The sequence below is a fragment of the Vespula vulgaris genome, chromosome 3 (genome assembly GCF_905475345.1).
Source record: "Vespula vulgaris chromosome 3, iyVesVulg1.1, whole genome shotgun sequence".
In the NCBI taxonomy this organism is placed as follows: domain Eukaryota; kingdom Metazoa; phylum Arthropoda; class Insecta; order Hymenoptera; family Vespidae; genus Vespula; species Vespula vulgaris.
The window spans coordinates 11,968,896-11,978,393 of record NC_066588.1 but is presented as its reverse complement, the minus strand read 5'-3'; positions in this window follow the sequence as shown (position 1 = coordinate 11,978,393).

The window sequence follows — 9,498 nt, the reverse complement described above, 5'->3', positions numbered from 1 at the left end:
GCTGAAACCACGGTTATCTCGACAATGCATCAGGCTCGTATTCTCCTAGAGTCCGTGTGATCCATCCTGATCGCGTTTTGTAGTTCCTCGATGATGCTGTACACACTTCACGCTCAGTACTTACACGGTAAGCGAAGTACACCAGTGATACGTTTTCGAGTACCGATCGAATCGATTTGTCGTTTGATGGTTCAGTTGATTCTCGAACAACGAGAAACAGAAAGAGAATCATGATGTCGATCACGATAACAAAGTTAGATAGGTATAGACATAGACAAAAGTGCTGAGGGGATGGAGAAAGCGTAGGAACAATAATGACGCGTTTCATTGAGTCTATTCTATTCGAAATTCAAGTTCACAAATACGATCGATCTGTATCCATTCCGAATATCGAGATACGGCATCGTTGAATCGACTTTCAATATGCCCTGTAACATTGTTTCGCGAGATCGAGCTCGTTGCTTTTGCTTTTCTGCAAGTTGCACCCTGCTGTTCCCAGAGAACATTAGCCACATTGTATCGAGCTATCTGGAAGAACGTTGAACTTGAAATCTTAACTCGGTTCTCCCTTCTTTGCTTTTATCTCGAGTACATTCGATTAGTCAGCAGCTTTTTCCATCCCTCCTCCATTTACTCTCTTCTTCCTCTTCTTCCTCCTCTCCTACCTGTTTACTCAATCATTGCATCTTCTTCCTTCGATCTCTTCTCCGTGTGCATCCATCTCGATTGTTCTCTTTTGTACGAGAGAAAGATTATCTCTGGAATTCTCATATCGAGTCGTGAATTAATAATAGTCGTCCATTTTTCCCTTTTTTCTTTTTTCTTATTTTTTCTATCCCGTTCGAAATTAATAAGACGAAATGCGAAATGTTCAGACGTTCATTACTTTAATGTTTTTAATGGATATTCTTTGGACAAATCTTTCTTTTTCTCTATCTTTCTCTCAATACTTCATTGTTCAATGTCTCCGTGGGTTAAAAAATATTTACCGCCCTGTAATCAGCTGTAGGTTATACGGTTGCATAAGACAACGAGTAACTCTTATTAAGTTACTACAAGGTAGATTCTTCGCAACTGGTTCCTCGAAATCATTCGCATCTCCATAGAATTCATGGAGGTACATAACAACCCACGAAAGTCGTCTGATTATATGATTGCCCGTTATTACGTAGAACGCTAAAGTTCCGTTGAGTGTACAGGGACAGACAGACAGACAGAGAGAGAAAGAGAGAGAGAGAGAGAGAGACAGAGATGAACGATGTGAATACATGTAGAATTACGGATACCAGCCAGGACAATAAATCGACGAATGCACAGCTTCCCATTATTATCTATAAAGACGTGTAATTTCATTTCTGGTTCGGTCCACGGGAGATATCGTGTCCGACCACGAAGAATCGATCGAATGCCCGCTTTCGATACGGTTCGACGACTTTCAGCTTCTGGTACGAACGTTTAACCCCTTTGAATTTCACGTCATTTACGAATTTACATCCTGATCCGTGATGTTACTATGAATAATATAATAACGAGAATTTTTACGAGATAAAGTGATATCGGGGAAAAGAAAAAAGCGTTCCGTTAAAATATTCATAAAAATGTTAATTAACTAAAATATTCTTTAGAGACGTGTAATAACCATTCTGAAAAATTCTTAAAAATTTCTAAAGGCTTTTGGAAAATGAATGATGATAAGACTAATAAATAAAGTAATTATTCATTATGATTTACGAATTAAAGCGCGCTTTAATGAATCTCATAAGTACATACATACATATCGTCGTTAGTAATGAGAAGGTACCTTATCAACCAACCGGCCGCTACATGTCCAATCAATTTTCAACGTGACGGCACACGCCGCTTTTGTGGTAATATCTATTATTCGCTATCCCCGACAGGGAATCAACCCCCACGCATCACACACGTGATCTCCTCGTGACAATGGCCGTCGAGAATGCCACAGGATTCTAACCGTTCCGTACCTCGATTTCACGGATCAGAAAACGGGGATCGATGACCGTTGCTTGGCTTTTCAAGGATGCACTTGTAGCACTTCTGCTCTTTAACGTACACACGTAACAACGATTTTGTTGAAAAAGTAACTGTTTCATTTCCGTACAACGTTGTGTAAGTTACACATAACTGTGTATTATAAGAGATCACAGGATAATATGTTTTGTATTTTTTATTTTAACTTTAATATATTTTTGTATTTTGTACGTTTTATTGTTACTTTGATATATTCGTATTTTGTACTTTTCATTGTTACTTTGTCGACGGAAAATTAATTATTGATTCATATTTGATAGTTAATATCTTCTAATACTGAATCTTCAATACAGATTTCATTACATTAATACAAGTTTCACATTGTTATTTTATTACATAATGTTTCTTTTAATTATATAATTCTTTTTGTATTTTATAATTTTATTATTTCATTATTTTTCCCTATTACATAATTTTTATTATTGTTGTGCGAAACAGGGAAAACAAATTAAAGCTAATATCGATAATCGATATCGATTAATCTCGACGGTTGGTTCGTAACGTTAACAAACATTTTCAATTTTTCTTTTCCCCCTTTTTTTTGTTTTAAAAGAAATCCTAGATACATCTTAAAAGTAGAGATTATAATTAGCGAACGTCCGTTTAATTACACTCGTATTAATCTTCGCTTTTAAACAAAGAAAAGAAAAAAGAATAGACGAAAGAGAAAAATATATAGGTGAGTAGGACGGATGATAGTGCATAGACCACTACTCCTCGCTTTATTACCTATGCGGGTTCTCCGCTCCCGTCTAGAGTATGGATAATCTAATTATCCTGGACGACAAATCTCGTTATCCATGGCGTAGCCGAGCGACGTCGAGAAGGATGATGTCGAGAGGACATCGTCGTTCAGAACCGCGACGAGGTAGAGTACGCAATGGCATAACGTAGCGGTTTCCATCGTAACGAACGACGCACGCTAATATTATAAAAGAGAAAGAAAGGTAAAGTACTGGGATGGAATATAAGTGACTGGAAAAAAAAAGAAAAGAAAAGAAAAAGGAAAAGAAAAACAAGAAAAAGAAAAAGAACAAGAGTGATAATCGAAGAAGCGTGAGAGTATTATTAAGGTGATTACAAATTTCTCTCAAGGCGAGAATTACTCGTTCGTTACCTGAACGTATCTAAGTATAGGTACCATAGCAGGTTGTTGCCCTGCCTGAGATGTAGGAGAAACCACCTACAGAAGCAAGAGAAAAAGAGGATGAGAGAAAGAGAAAGAGAAAGAGAAAGAGAAAGAGAAAGAGAAAGAGAAAGGAGGAGAAAGAGGTACAAGAGAAAAACGTTTACGGGGGATTATGCAAATGTGAGTAATTAATTTCGCGAAGCCTATTAGCCTTGCCCAACGGTCGTGGCTCTGCAGGAGAGGAAGGAATTCAACGTACGAACGAGAAGTATCGGGTTCTCCTAGGGACGAAAGACTTTTGTGCTTTCTCGACTTTCGAACGCGCGTAGCAATTTATCTTTTAGAAGGGTCGGATTCGAACGTACGTTCGTTTAATTAGAACCAGCTCCGATCGGTTACTCTTAAAAATTAATTGCCGTAATTCATTGAAACCTTTTCTTAAAGTAATATCTGCTAATATCTTAGATAATCAAATAGATGTAAGGTTTGTTCTTTGGTATAGGTGATATCAGAGGTGTATGCGTTGTACGAATGAAAGAGAGTTACGTTTTAATTAGTTATGAAAGTAATGACGATAGAGACATGACAAAGTGATTTGATAACGGATTTATACAGTCTGTAATAGAAAGTGAGAGAGAGTGTACATTTGGTAGGTTGAAAGAAACTATCTCGATATACTTATTATATTTATATAGAAAGTTGCAAATCTTTTATTCGATCTATTCATCTATTCGCATTATTTGTAAATGAAAGGAGAAAGTATTATTAAATATCTCATATTTAATATTATACAAATATCTATTAAAAATTATTATGAAATGTTTAAAGTTTAATTCAAAGTTATTAAATATTTAATATTTAATATTATACAAGTATCTATTAAATGTAATTATATCTACTAAATATAAAAAAGGAAACATTAATCCCTGATTTACGAAAGAACATAGATTTTGTAAAACAATTATCCTGAATATAGAAAATGATAGAATGACCTAATGATTTACTTCATAAATGATTCGACATTTTCGTTGAAGCGACAAGGCAATGTATCTATTATGAAAAATTCGTTAATTTCACAGTGACTGCGTTCGAGTTAGTTGCTTAGTGGTAGTAGACACGATCAGTAACGATCGAGAGTGAACCCTCCCTGCTACTATTTTAGTTAATCCCTTCTGTGTTGAGTATTTGCACACATATATATATATATAGTAGAGGGTACGTAATTAAACCAAACTAATTACTTAGATAATACTCAAATTATTGTTTTAAATCTACTCGTCAAAGAATTAATTTCAATTATTTACATTTATAAGAATTCCATTAGTCTCGCATACAAATCTAATTTGTAGATACGTTTTTGTCGAAGTATCGTGGAACAAAGGTCAGTTTTAAGTACATCTAATGGAATAAAGAGAACAAGTATGGTTCATGGTATTCCCTTTGCCCTGTGTCACGTATTATTGACGGCTTAAATTCATTAGATTTTCTCGCAATGTAACGCGAGGGGTTCTCTATCGAGTTCTTCCATCTCTCTTTCTCTCTCTCTTCTCATTTCGAGGGTAAAATTCGCTCCTCTACTCTTGCAGACTCGGCGCGAAAAAGCCCAAGTCCCGTGAACTTATATCGGATTATTTTATCAAATCGTCGGGCTCAATGTCTTCCTCTCTCTCTCTCTCTCTCTTTCTCTTTCGCTCTATCTATCTATCTCTCTTTCTCTCTCTCTCTCTCTCTCTTTTTCTTTCTTATTCTTTCTCTCTTTTCTGTTACCAAGTTCCTTTAGGGGTGCAATCCCCTACGTCGTTCCTTCCAACGGAATATTTCCTTCCGTACTCCCTCGAGTACTAAGGAGCCCTTACGCTTGCTTATTATCTGCGTTACAGGTTAGAAAAAAAAGGGAAAAAGGTTTCGAGACTCTCGACAGAAGGTATGGAAACTCGTTGCCAATCTTTCGCGTCTGATAAGAGTTCTTTGATTTATGTCGGTTATACACGGTACTTGTTGTAGGGTCTTTGGAAAATTAGATCGTCCGAAATCCTCCGCGTCCCTATTTCTCCTTTATTTTTTATCTTTTATTTTTCTTTTACTTTATAGCACGCTCGGGAATTTTTTACGAATTGACTCGTGGAATCGTGTCGGCCATGTTAAACGTTTCGTGTCGTACGTAAACGTACGGAAAATGAAATATACCAAAAAACGTAGAGGGTCCTGTGTGATTAGAAAAATGAGTTGAACCTGTCTCATGACCCTTTTTTTTTTCTTTCTTCTTGATCTCGAAGAAATTACGTTTCGTCTACAGACGAGACACGTTCAAATCGCCATTAAAGTCCGTGATTTAAGATCGTGTCGGTATCTTTCGAATTACATCTCTATCATCCGTTTTGCACCGAACGATCGCTGGCACGATGCAAACGCATTTTTCTTTCGATACTTCGAAAACGAAGGGCAAAAGGGAGAAGTTAAAGGAAGTAAAGAGAGAGAAGGAGGGACAGACTGAGTTGGGCTGGGTTGGGCTGAGTTTGGCTCGAATGGGAACGTAAGTTATTTCTTTGGTTACGCGATACGAAAAGCTTCGAAGGGCGCCGTCGTCGACGAATACTTTCTCCGTCTTTCTCTATCCCTTCTAACGTTTACGACGATTTGTATCGGCTGAAAGAAATCCTTGCTTTTCGAGAGAAGCGCGCGCTTAAGGAGATGCTCATCGATCATTCGTTCGTCTTCGACTTTCCGTAGAATTACCCTTATATCTGTATCGGTGGAATCGATAAACGATACAAAAGCAAAAAAGAATTACGAAAAATGTAAAGTAAGGACAGAGAAAAATATAATCGTGGATATTTCCATTCACGTACGAATTTTATGATGATATCAGATCTTTTCAACGAATTTAGAACAAAAAAAAAAGAAAAGAAAAATTAAACGAAAGAAAAGTAGTAGGAAAAGAATCGTGAGAGATGACCGTGTTTAAAATCGCGACGTGTGTATTCTTTTTTCGTATCTGTCTTTCTTTCTTATCTTTTTTCTTCCGCTTTTCTTTTCTTTCGTCTTGATAAAAAAACAATATCGCAAAAAGAACAGAAAATCCACAGGTGTTTTAAGAAGGAGACATTCGCTACTCGGTGTTCGACCGTGAATTCAACCTTCTCATCCTTCTACCGAGCATAGTCAACGTCTGTTCGAGGTACATGATTAACTTTCCTTCATTATCATAAGACTCGCGGTACTTTCGTCAAGGATATCTAAGGGACGCGAACTTCTCGTCTTTCGTGGCACGCTCTCGCATGCATTCCTTACGCATTTTAAACCGTCTGCGAGTTCCGCTACGATCCTCGAACATTTCTGAGGAGTTAATAATGTCTTTCGCGATTAATAATCGTGGAATTAATGTCGTGCCGGCAGGTATAAAGTCGAAAGGATAATCTTCTCAACTGTAAAAGTTATTATTTCGATTTAATTGTCTCTTCGTGAATTTCGATTTCTTTCATTGCTCTTAAAAATTATTTAGAAGAATCTAATCATTCTTTTGATGAATTTATTTGATTTTTGACGATATTGCTTTTATCTATTATTAAATGATAATAGAAAGTGATTTGTAGAAAAACGAGATTATACAACAAGTTTTAAATATAGTTATATGATAAATATATAATAGTTTTATAAATATTTAAAAAATAGTAAATAGTAAATGGTTTTATACAAACATGTAATAAATAGTAAACAGTGAATAGTTCTATACAAATATATAATAAATAGTAAATAATTTTATACAATTATATAATAAATATATACTAGTTTTACAATATAATATATTTATGTAGGATCATTCAGGATTAGAGTAGTAAAAAGTAAACGAACTGTTTAATAACGAATATAATTTTGTTCTATGTATGTCTCAGTCCTTCTCGATATACGATCACTCAACTACTACTCTCTCTTTCCCTTCCTCCAATTTTTTTTTCTTTTTTTTTTTTTTTTAACAAAGTTCACTCCTCTACCTTTCAAAATGCGCGTTGACGATAGTTAAAGCGATTCTCGGAACTCTCGTTGACGGGAGACAAAAATAGCTGCTCTGAAAACGTTTTCTAAAAGAATAGGCTGCTAATCTCATAACCGGCTCTCTAAATTTTTTTTTATATTTTAGAAATAAACCATCCGTGCACGTGCTCGCAAGCTTATATTTATCATCGCAAATAATACATACTGATATAAAATTTTTAAAGATTTTGATTAAATCGTATCGCTCAAAAAATTTGTTCTATTTAATTTTCTACATAATTTTCGTATCGTTCGTAATTATTTACGTTAAGGATTAATTATTTACGTTAAGAAAATTGATAAGATTAATTAATAAAATTTATTACGTAAATAATTATTTACTTTAACAAATTTCATCGTTGTTACTTTTGTATTCTTTTATTCTATAATATAACTTATAACTGAGTTGTATAAGTATATACATGTAAGTTTTTTACAGATTTATTCACATCATTCGTTTTCATTTTCTTTCTTATTTTTCTTCTTCTCCTTTTTCTAATCTCTTTCGTGAAAAGGGGAGACATTAAGAAGCATTCACAGTATGTATTTACGATTAGTTCGATCTCTTATCTTTCCGGAAGTTTTTTGATTCCTTACTTCGCCACGAACTCAATCAGATTTTCATCAAATCACTCAGCTAATTCGCTTCTTTTAAATCTTATTAGAGATCTAAAAAGTAGTAACCTACGTTTTCATTCGAGATTGTCTTTAATCGTGTTTCCGTATCCGGGACCTCGATCTCTTTAAATCATTCGACGATTTCACTGGAATTTTTGCTTTCACTATATGAATCATTTATTCTGAAAGTAGTGCAAGTCTACTTTTTGTTGTTTCGAGAAAATCAATTAATTAATTAGCATTTTAATCGCTACGCAATTTCTTTTATTGGTCAATTTTAAATTGAACAAAGCATTGGCACTTTTTAAATGGTTATAAATAAAAAGTTTATATTAAAATAATCACGAATTATGCGATATCTCATTTTTTAAAAAAATCCACTACATCACTTTCAAAATAAACCGTCCATATATCTATTCTACTTTTCAACGATCACACTCTAGTTTTATTCTCTCGATATCAATCAATATTTCTAATTTCTACGGAAACGTAATTTCCACTTCCTTTTTCTACATTTTATCTTTTGAAACTTAAAAGCGATTATACGTGCTTGTCAAAAGTATCACTTTTAATTGAAATGTTTTCGTTCAATCGAGTATTAAAAGTTGAATGTATTCTCGAGTTGTTAAAAACCAATTCGATCGTTAGATAGTTACATAGCTAGCCCATATCACAAAGAAAATTTTGATAGTTCGAAAATGGACATTGTAGTCGATTCCGTTTGAAGAAATAGTCTATAAACCTTTTAAATCGATTGATCGATTCACTCCGAGAAGGAAACATCGTCCTCATGAAAAGCAAACCGGTCTCATAGAAGGGCCAGTCGATAGAATCGAACGTCGTATTCGCCGGATTCATTTCGAGCTGCGATTCCTGGGGGTTGCCCATCACGAAAGTCCAATTGGAGAAGATTGAACAGTACGATAGAATGGATTATCTCCTATTCGTCGATTCTTCTCGCTCCGAAAATCGCGATAGAACGTTTCAAAGAAAACTACGTGGGATCGTCAAATGGGAGCAAGGTTTACCCTCGAATTTAATCGTTTGTCCTCATCTCCTTCACTCTCTCTCTCTCTCTCTCTCTCTCTCTCTCTTACTCTTTTTCTTTCTATCACTCTTTTATCATAGATTCTGAGCATCGACATATTTGTGATTATGTGAGATCTGTGTTTTAGTGATTATTGAATTTATTATTGAATAGTGATTATTAAATCTACGAACAATTCTTGAAAACATTCAATTTTCTTGTATACACTTATATGTATATATGTCTCTCAGTCGATCGTGACCATTACCTTAAAGCGAAAAGTCTCCGAACACAGTCTGATCGCGAGTGCAATTAAGTGCAAAGTGGACCAGTAGACGTTCTCGGACGACGGTAAGCTTGCGAAACTCCGACGCTCGTAAGTCGTAAGGTATTTCGTGCGGTTACGCGAAACTTGCTAACTTCGCCAGTGTGACACCTGCCGCGCGTAATCAACCTGCCGAGTTAACTGGGTTTCTCGTTCTCTCGGTCGCGCTCGAAGCAACCACCGTGTGAGAACTCTCTACTCTTCCGCGTTCTATACGTATGTATATCTCGTTACAACGGCAACACGATATTGACAAGGACGAATATTGTCTTAATGTATGTGTTTGTTTATATCGGATTAACATTAAATATCCTTTTT